Below are 7,706 nucleotides of genomic sequence, written 5' to 3'. Positions count from 1 at the left end.
TGAAGCATCAACTGTATTCATGTTGTTGAAGCATCAACTGTGTTCATGTTGTTATTGTTGTTGTTTTACCCTCTATGTTCAATGATGAGTTGCTTAAATGGATAGAAACCCTAATTCTGACCACTGTTAATAATCGGTATTTACTCATCTTTTACAAGATGATTACCACCTTAAAAAGCAGAAGCAAAAGAATTTGCTCGTGCCAACACTCCTGACACCTCTACGATGTAATCAAGGCTCTTCCCCCCCTCTATTGTTGCAGCTTTATGACTACATGAACCTTTTACATGTATGGCATTCTGCTGTGCATACACACAATACTCTCAAGTCCTAGCATAGCATTGGTTTCCCATCAATGACGGTACTTGTTAGACTTTACATGATCAAGATATTCCTTAAACACAACTTTTGTTGCTAACAAAGTTAATTATAAATCGAAATTTGTTATAAAAGTTTCATAAAAAATACTAAAAATATTTTTAAACATTTCATTAGACGCTACTTAATCAAGTGGAAATAGGTGAGTTAGAAGTTAAGATCATTCTCAAAATTCAACTGAAATTCAAATTGTGGCTAAATCTCTGTATAATGGAAACACCGGAGGGTACATCAATATTACTGATTAACTTTTCTGTATAATATTTATTTGGACAGTTTGTTTGTTTGTTGTTAAAAGCGCAAAGCTACACAATGGGACATCTGTGCTATGGGCTTTTTCTTTCTTTTTTTTTTTTTGGGGGGGGGGTATCTTAAAAATGGAAATGCTTCAGAAAGTTCTTATTAATAATCCAAGAAGTTAATGAAATTTCCAGCTAGAGTGTGAGACATCAAACTTTAAATGGTATACGAAGTTACATCCAATAAATGCAACCCATTTTTTATAATTTTTAAAGGATTTATATGACAACTTAAAGAAATCCTGGTCTCGTGCTTACAAATGAAGAGTAATTAAAGCGTGTGCAAATTACACGTGAACGAACGTAGCGTAAGTAACTTTATATTTCGACACCATAGCGTCACTCATACGTTTGAATAATTAAATAAGTGAAGTACCAGATGAATCATGTTAGTGTTAACATAATGTATTTCGTTGCTTCTATAGTTCAGTAAATAGCTGTTTCACAAGCTACGTCAGAGGAGTCCGGTTATTTCACACAAAAGGGACAGGAAACGGAAACTTGCTTGTGTTATGTCACGCGTGAGGACTTCCCTCTAGTGTACATTCTATACAAGTATAGTGAATTTGCTGTTTGCATACTATTCTTGGTAGTTGGTTTAACCACTACAGCACCATCGGTTACTAACATTTAAGTATATTTAATTTGTTTATTTGTTTGAAACTGGATTTTCTCAAACAGCTTCACGAGTGGGATTTTTCTCCAAATATTTATGTGTGAGAGGAAGTTGAATTACAAGCTATTTTTGGTTTGGCATGATAAGAGTTTTTCAAGGTCAATTCTCCAAAACTGTGTTTATCTTAACAATGGATTATCACTAAATAATATAAAAAGTCCGCTAAAAATTATATTTTAAAGATCTTAATTCCTGCAGAAAAGATAAGTGAATATTTTTGGTATAGGGGCGTAATTCTACTAAGATATTACTTCTGAAAATAATCATTCGTATTGAGAAAACAAAAGTATCCACTCAAGTGAACTTCGTATACTTTTAAAGGTAAGTACTGTATTTCTGGTGATAAATTTTACGAATTACAGCCTTTAATTTTAACCTACTTACATGATCCTTTGATACTGCGCAGAAGCATACCTTAGGTAGTAATAATTTTAGTATAAGATAAAATATGTTTTATTTTATGACAAAACAAATAATGAGCTCAATAACATTTTAAAGACCTTGGAGGGTAAAAAAAGTTTGTTTGTTTTTCTCACAAAACATACTTCTTACTCTTCCGTTTTACTGGACATAAGTAGATAGAATGTATGTATATTGTGCATCTAAATTAAGCCAGATATCGTCCGTTAAATCAAGGGCAACCCACCAATCAAAAGCATTCCCAATTAGACGCGTTTATTTGTTTTGGATACTCGGGCAAATATACACACACAAAAGCTACATGCACCAGTCGTTTCAACTGATAAATTAAAGCGAAGGCAGCTAGTCTAGTCAATGGGACCCACCACCAATTTTTGAACCACTTTATTCGAATAGTGTGTTTTGGACGTCACTTTTATAACAAACACACATCCACAAAGTGTGGAGTACAAATTTTGCGACACATAAACTCGAACTCTGGGCCCTCAAATTCTCAACCCTGCACGCTAACCACTAGGCCACAATTGGCTTATTAGATTTGCTCTCGCTTCACGTCAGTCCAAGATAAATTTAAATGTTTTACAAAAGAGCGAATCTACATACAAAAAATTCATTGCGATGTTTCGTTTGTATTTTACACATTTTCTAATATTTGTTTTAGTTTATGGACAACTAACGTAGAAGGTCAAGCATCAAGTAATTCTTAGTTCTCTGTAAGTAAAATCAACGCTAAGTAATTTTTAACTAGCAGTGGAGCTAAAATTTAACATAATGTATTATACCCCAAAATATGAAAATAGGCTTTCTTTGGGAAAATGTAACTATATTTGATTGAATTGTTAAAACAATCTATAACTTTTCCATTTTTCTCCATTTCGAGTGTACTGCTATCGAATAAACAACATCGGAATCGTTGACTGTATAAAATGAAATGAAAATTCAGAAGAACTATATGAAAAAAGGCATAAAATTGGTATGGAATGATTGAAATTGAGAAGATTGAAAGTGACCTACAGAAGCGGAAATTTATTTTAAAAATCTTTGAACGATTAGATTTCGAGAGTTTCGATACGTTGGCCAAGGAAAACATATCAGAAATCGAATTTTCTCTCTCAACTGAGACAGAGAGAGTTTGTTCCACGAACAAATAATTAGCATTATGATAGCACAGAATTTCGTAGCTTGGTTAACAATCCATTATAAATTTTAATGGAAAATCATTATTGTTAATAGTAATAATGAAAGTTACACTTAAGATGATTTACTGTAAAATATTTAGAAGATAAAGTAAGTCTTCACATCGTATCAGAAAGTTTTAATCTACAATTATAATTCTGATCTAATTCAACAAGTATATGATATTAATGAACTCTTCACACTTATGGAGCTTATACTGCAGTACAGAAAATACAGTGCTCGTTTTTTCTCAGATTTAATACATTTTTTTATGATATTAGAGTAATGTCATAAATGTAGTCTTTCTTAATTTTTTCTAGCACTTCGTACTCACTTATTTTTTTTACTGCTCTTATATACACTGGCTGGCCACTTCATTAGGACCTAAACCTAATAACAAGTTGGGCCACCTTTGGCCTGAATAACGGCCATGATACGAAGTGACACTGTATCCAGAAGGCGCTGAAAGGTGTCACGAGGATTATTACCTATTCAGTCATTGATATTGAACGAAATTCATGGTGCAGGTAAGCAAGGGGATATGATACAGAATGTGTTTTTATAAAGTTCATTCCACAGATACTCAATAGGATTGTGATTCGAGGATTGGAATGGCCAAGGGAGATGCCTGAAGTCTCAGAAATGTTCCTCAAAACAATTACACACAATTTGGACTCGATGTATGGAAGCATCTTGATGTGCTTGATCAGAAATGATGCTGAGATAAGCTGTGACATTCGTTGTACCTTCTAAAGGGTATGATTTCACCCTCAGCGACCTGGACAGTTGTGAATACACAAAAGGAGTCTAGTGATTTGTGTGGCTTTCTCCAAATATGTGCAAGAACGAATATAGCGTGAATCCTCGGACCACATCACTTTTCACCAGTCCTCATTAATCCAATGCCCGTGTTCCTTATGCTAACTAAATGTGTTTTGCCTGTTTGTAATCGAGATCATTGGTTTACACATTGGTTCCCCAATGCCGTAGTTCACGCATTACAACGTTCTTCGGAAGGTACGGCTAGAGATGGGCGTAAATTGTGATTGCTCTGCACTGAATGTCTTTCAGTCTGTTGTTTGATGACGGATATATTTTACCATCATGTATAACTTCATTTTTCTTCTTTCTGTCACTACCTATTTTCGGTTACAATTCCCTCTCGCAGCAGACATTTTATTTACCTTTCGCCATTGTTGATAAACTATACGACCGATTTCTTGAAGCAACTTACAAACGAAACTGTCTTGGCAACTATGGTACCTGCTAGACTTGCGTCCAATATCATGCCTCCTTTGAACACTGCAATGTCTTTCCTTTCTCCATATCTGTTAGACTGACTGCAAATATGCTTGTCCCAGTCATTTATAGTACTCCAGGGATAACGTGACACATCATGTGATCAACCTAACCTGCATCTGCTATTCAGGTCAGTCCCTGATCTAAAAGGTCCTAATAAAGTAGCCAGCTAGTTTATATATATATAAAAAAAGTTGCATCGAAAACTAGGTGTACAAACAATATCTTACACCACATCAAAAATTTGTTATTTTGTCGTAATTGTTATTCGTTTTCTATTACTGTTTAAAAACGTGTTTTTGGGGGTTTTTTGTTTTGTTTTCTTAGTCACTGATAAAAGTTCAAAAGAAATAAGTCAATAGACCACTAAAGAAATCTGTTCGGTTGACAATTCTATGAAGTATGTTAATAGCGTAAGTGTCCGTAATGTGTGGTTTGTCGGGTACAAAAAAGGCATCTGGTAAACTATGGTTGCCAAATTTTTTTAGGGACTGTTAACTATATGGACAGGATGTTGGGGTGTTAGTCACAATAAATACATTTATTGGGAAGATACAGCTGTAGTTACGGTATATATATATATATATATATAGTTAACGGTTTAAAATAATAAGGGATCATGATTCGCTTCCCGTTGTCGCAAAAAGAAGGAAAAACTTGCTCCGCATTTTCGAGCCGTGGGAAAATTACATCAGGAGTTATTAATAGCCTTCCCTCTAGTCAATTAGTTCAATATTAGGGATGGATATGTGCCCTTACGTAGCTTTGTACGATAATTCTAAAACATACACCTAACACTAGAAGGCAATATATATTAATAGCTACAAAGACATGCGATGACGTATAGGATGTTTAATGGACAAAATAATGAATAATTGTCTACATAATAGTTCACAAAACAAACATCGTTTAAGCTAAGGTAAGCCATTTTGTTGTTCCCTTCTTTATAAACGTTATGTTTCTAAAACTTACTAAAAAATATGATTTTTTTCAAAGCTGTCCGTTTTATGTTTAAACTAGGTCAGACGTTTTCCACACTTCACTCAAATAAATATTCAAAACATAATCACCCTTGTTCTGGATACTTATTGCAAATACTGCATAGATTTTTAAGGGAATTTGGCAGAGAAACTAATGTTAGACTAAGGGAAAATCTTCTTCCCTCCTTTTATGTTCATGTTTTCCAACATGTAAAATTAACTAAACACAGTTTAAATACCTCAGATAGAAATATCATTCACAGAGAAAGCGATGAAAGTAACAGAAAAAGTAAAGAAGCATGATTTATTAAGTAACAAAAGCCACCCATTAATAAGCTTCTATATACACCTAACATCCCAGTGTCACCACATTGCCATGCTATTAATATCACCTTCTACCGTCAGGTTTCTAACTGAAGACATCGAAATCAATTGGGGAGAAATGTTGATTTTTCCTTTAGTGAACATTTAATTCGTTATTCATTTCCTATTTTAACTGTTGTTAAATTAGATATCAAATTATCTAGGCTCAACGCTTCAGAAGAGGGGGCATTTATTTACTATAATAACATTGAATACATTTGCATTAAATTACCCTAGAATGAAAGCTGGAACAGATTATCAATAAAATACTTTTCTGTAAAAATTAATATTTTGTGTAATAGGAAAAAACAAATCTTGGAGATTTTCTTCAAGAAGGGGAAACAAAGTTAGATCTGCCTCTCCGCTGCATCAGAAATGTATTGATAACTGTTGTTGTTGTTGTTTCACCATTGTTGTTACAACAAATACTAACAGTATTTTAGTCGAACTTTAAAAGCTGAATTATAGCTCGCAATAGTGCATTAATTTTTAACATAAACGAAATATTTGTGCAAAATAACACTATATAGATAAACATGATTCTGTAAACTGTGTTACTCATTGCGTGACGTCAGACTTTACCCAATATAATAGAAGCCTGTGAACGCTTGAATGTAAGCATGTGTGACAGCTATTATGAAAATATTACTCAGCTTACGTTACTGCTGTAACACAACTGTAGAAAACAGCGCATGCGTCACCACATTCTTTGCATTAATAATAGAAACGTGGGATATCCTTGAATAAATACATGAAACTACGACAATGTTTCTCCTTTATTAATAATAGAAACATGGGATATCCTTGAATAAATACATGAAACTACGACAATGTTTCTCCTGTATTCAGGAACCTCTTTCCACAAAAGGAAAAATACTTTTAGCGTTTTGTTTTGCAAGCAGCTAGTCCATACATTTACTTCTATTAAATCTTACTCAAGAAAAACAATTGTAACAGTGGCTGACCCCTGGTGCGTCATAGTTTAAACTAATTTTCACATACTACATATAATTACGTGTTAAAATGTGTCAGCATTTATAAATTGGTACATTTTGTTATCAACACCCTTTTTATATTACTAGGGCAACAGTTTTGCATTCATGCCTTTGGAAATAGTCATTGATTTAACATATTTTAAATGCAGGTTCGTTGTTATGCATTTCTAGTAGTTGCTGGTTAACAATGGAAAGAAAGAGTATGGCCAAGATGATAACTGTGTAGAAAGAGCGGAGGTTATCAAACTAACAACAAGGGAGGTTATTCTATAGAAGTTAATATATTGCTAACAATGATAAAAAGTATGGCCAAGATGATGACTGGGTGTAAAGATCGGAGGTTGTTAGACTAACAACAAGAGAGAATGTTCTGTAGAGGTTAATATATTGCTAACAATAACAAAAAAAAAAAGAGTATGAATAAAATATAGACAATTTTGAATTTAGGCGCTACAGAAGAGCAAAACCAATCAATAGTTGTTGGAAAATATCATTGTGAAGAAATTGTCATACTTGGGTATCGTGAGAAGAGATCTGCTTGACAAGAAACGTCAGGAAAGAGTAGTTGAGGAAAACAGATAAAGAGCAACACCAGCCCTAATACCGAGTGGTAAGATAAAAATACAACTTGAAACGCTGATGGTGGAAGCTATAAATTTAGGAGATCAAGACACACGATAGTGTGTCGTGCGGCTAAAACAAACTGATGCAGGACACACTGTGTGTTATTAACAGGAGTGATAGTATAACAATTTTCCACCTTCTCTATCTCGGACTGTGTTAACCCAAACTAGCACATATTTTCAGTGGATGTGCTCTACTGGATTCTTACTTCCCGTACCAAATTTTAAGGCAATCTGTTAAGAAACACCTGAGATATAAAATCTCCAATTTTGATTGAGTTTCTTCCTCCCTTCTTTTTTTTTTTTTTTTTAAACCAAAAGTAAAGAAAATTTATTCGATAGAAAAACATACTTAACTTTTATAGATTTTTTTTCCAATTTGGTACACTGATAGATCTTTTCAACCTACGATTATAAGTCTCATTTGGTTATAAATATATGCCACGTGTGTAAAGTTATTCAACAAAAACCGCTCAAATTTGACGAAAGTTTTTGCG

The 7,706-nt window shown here is 33.6% G+C and overlaps 1 protein-coding gene across 2 annotated transcripts in view; it reads left to right on the top strand.

Annotated features, from left to right (window-relative positions):
* The first annotated feature begins 1,639 nt into the window (after positions 1-1,639).
* Positions 1,640-7,706, top strand: part of LOC106458564 (CD9 antigen-like) — a 63,464-nt gene continuing 57,397 nt past the window's right edge. Inside the window, exon 1 of one of the 2 annotated variants that reach the window (XM_022384816.1) lies at positions 1,640-1,674. The gene's annotated coding sequence lies outside the window, so the exon portion shown is untranslated. The remainder of the gene's footprint in view (positions 1,675-7,706) is intronic. The other variant, XM_022384819.1, reaches the window with a different exon arrangement.

Source organism: Limulus polyphemus, unplaced genomic scaffold (genome assembly GCF_000517525.1).
Source record: "Limulus polyphemus unplaced genomic scaffold, Limulus_polyphemus-2.1.2 Scaffold485, whole genome shotgun sequence".
In the NCBI taxonomy this organism is placed as follows: domain Eukaryota; kingdom Metazoa; phylum Arthropoda; class Merostomata; order Xiphosura; family Limulidae; genus Limulus; species Limulus polyphemus.
The sequence above is the reverse complement of the archived record's forward strand: the minus strand, read 5'-3'. Positions and strand labels throughout refer to the sequence as shown.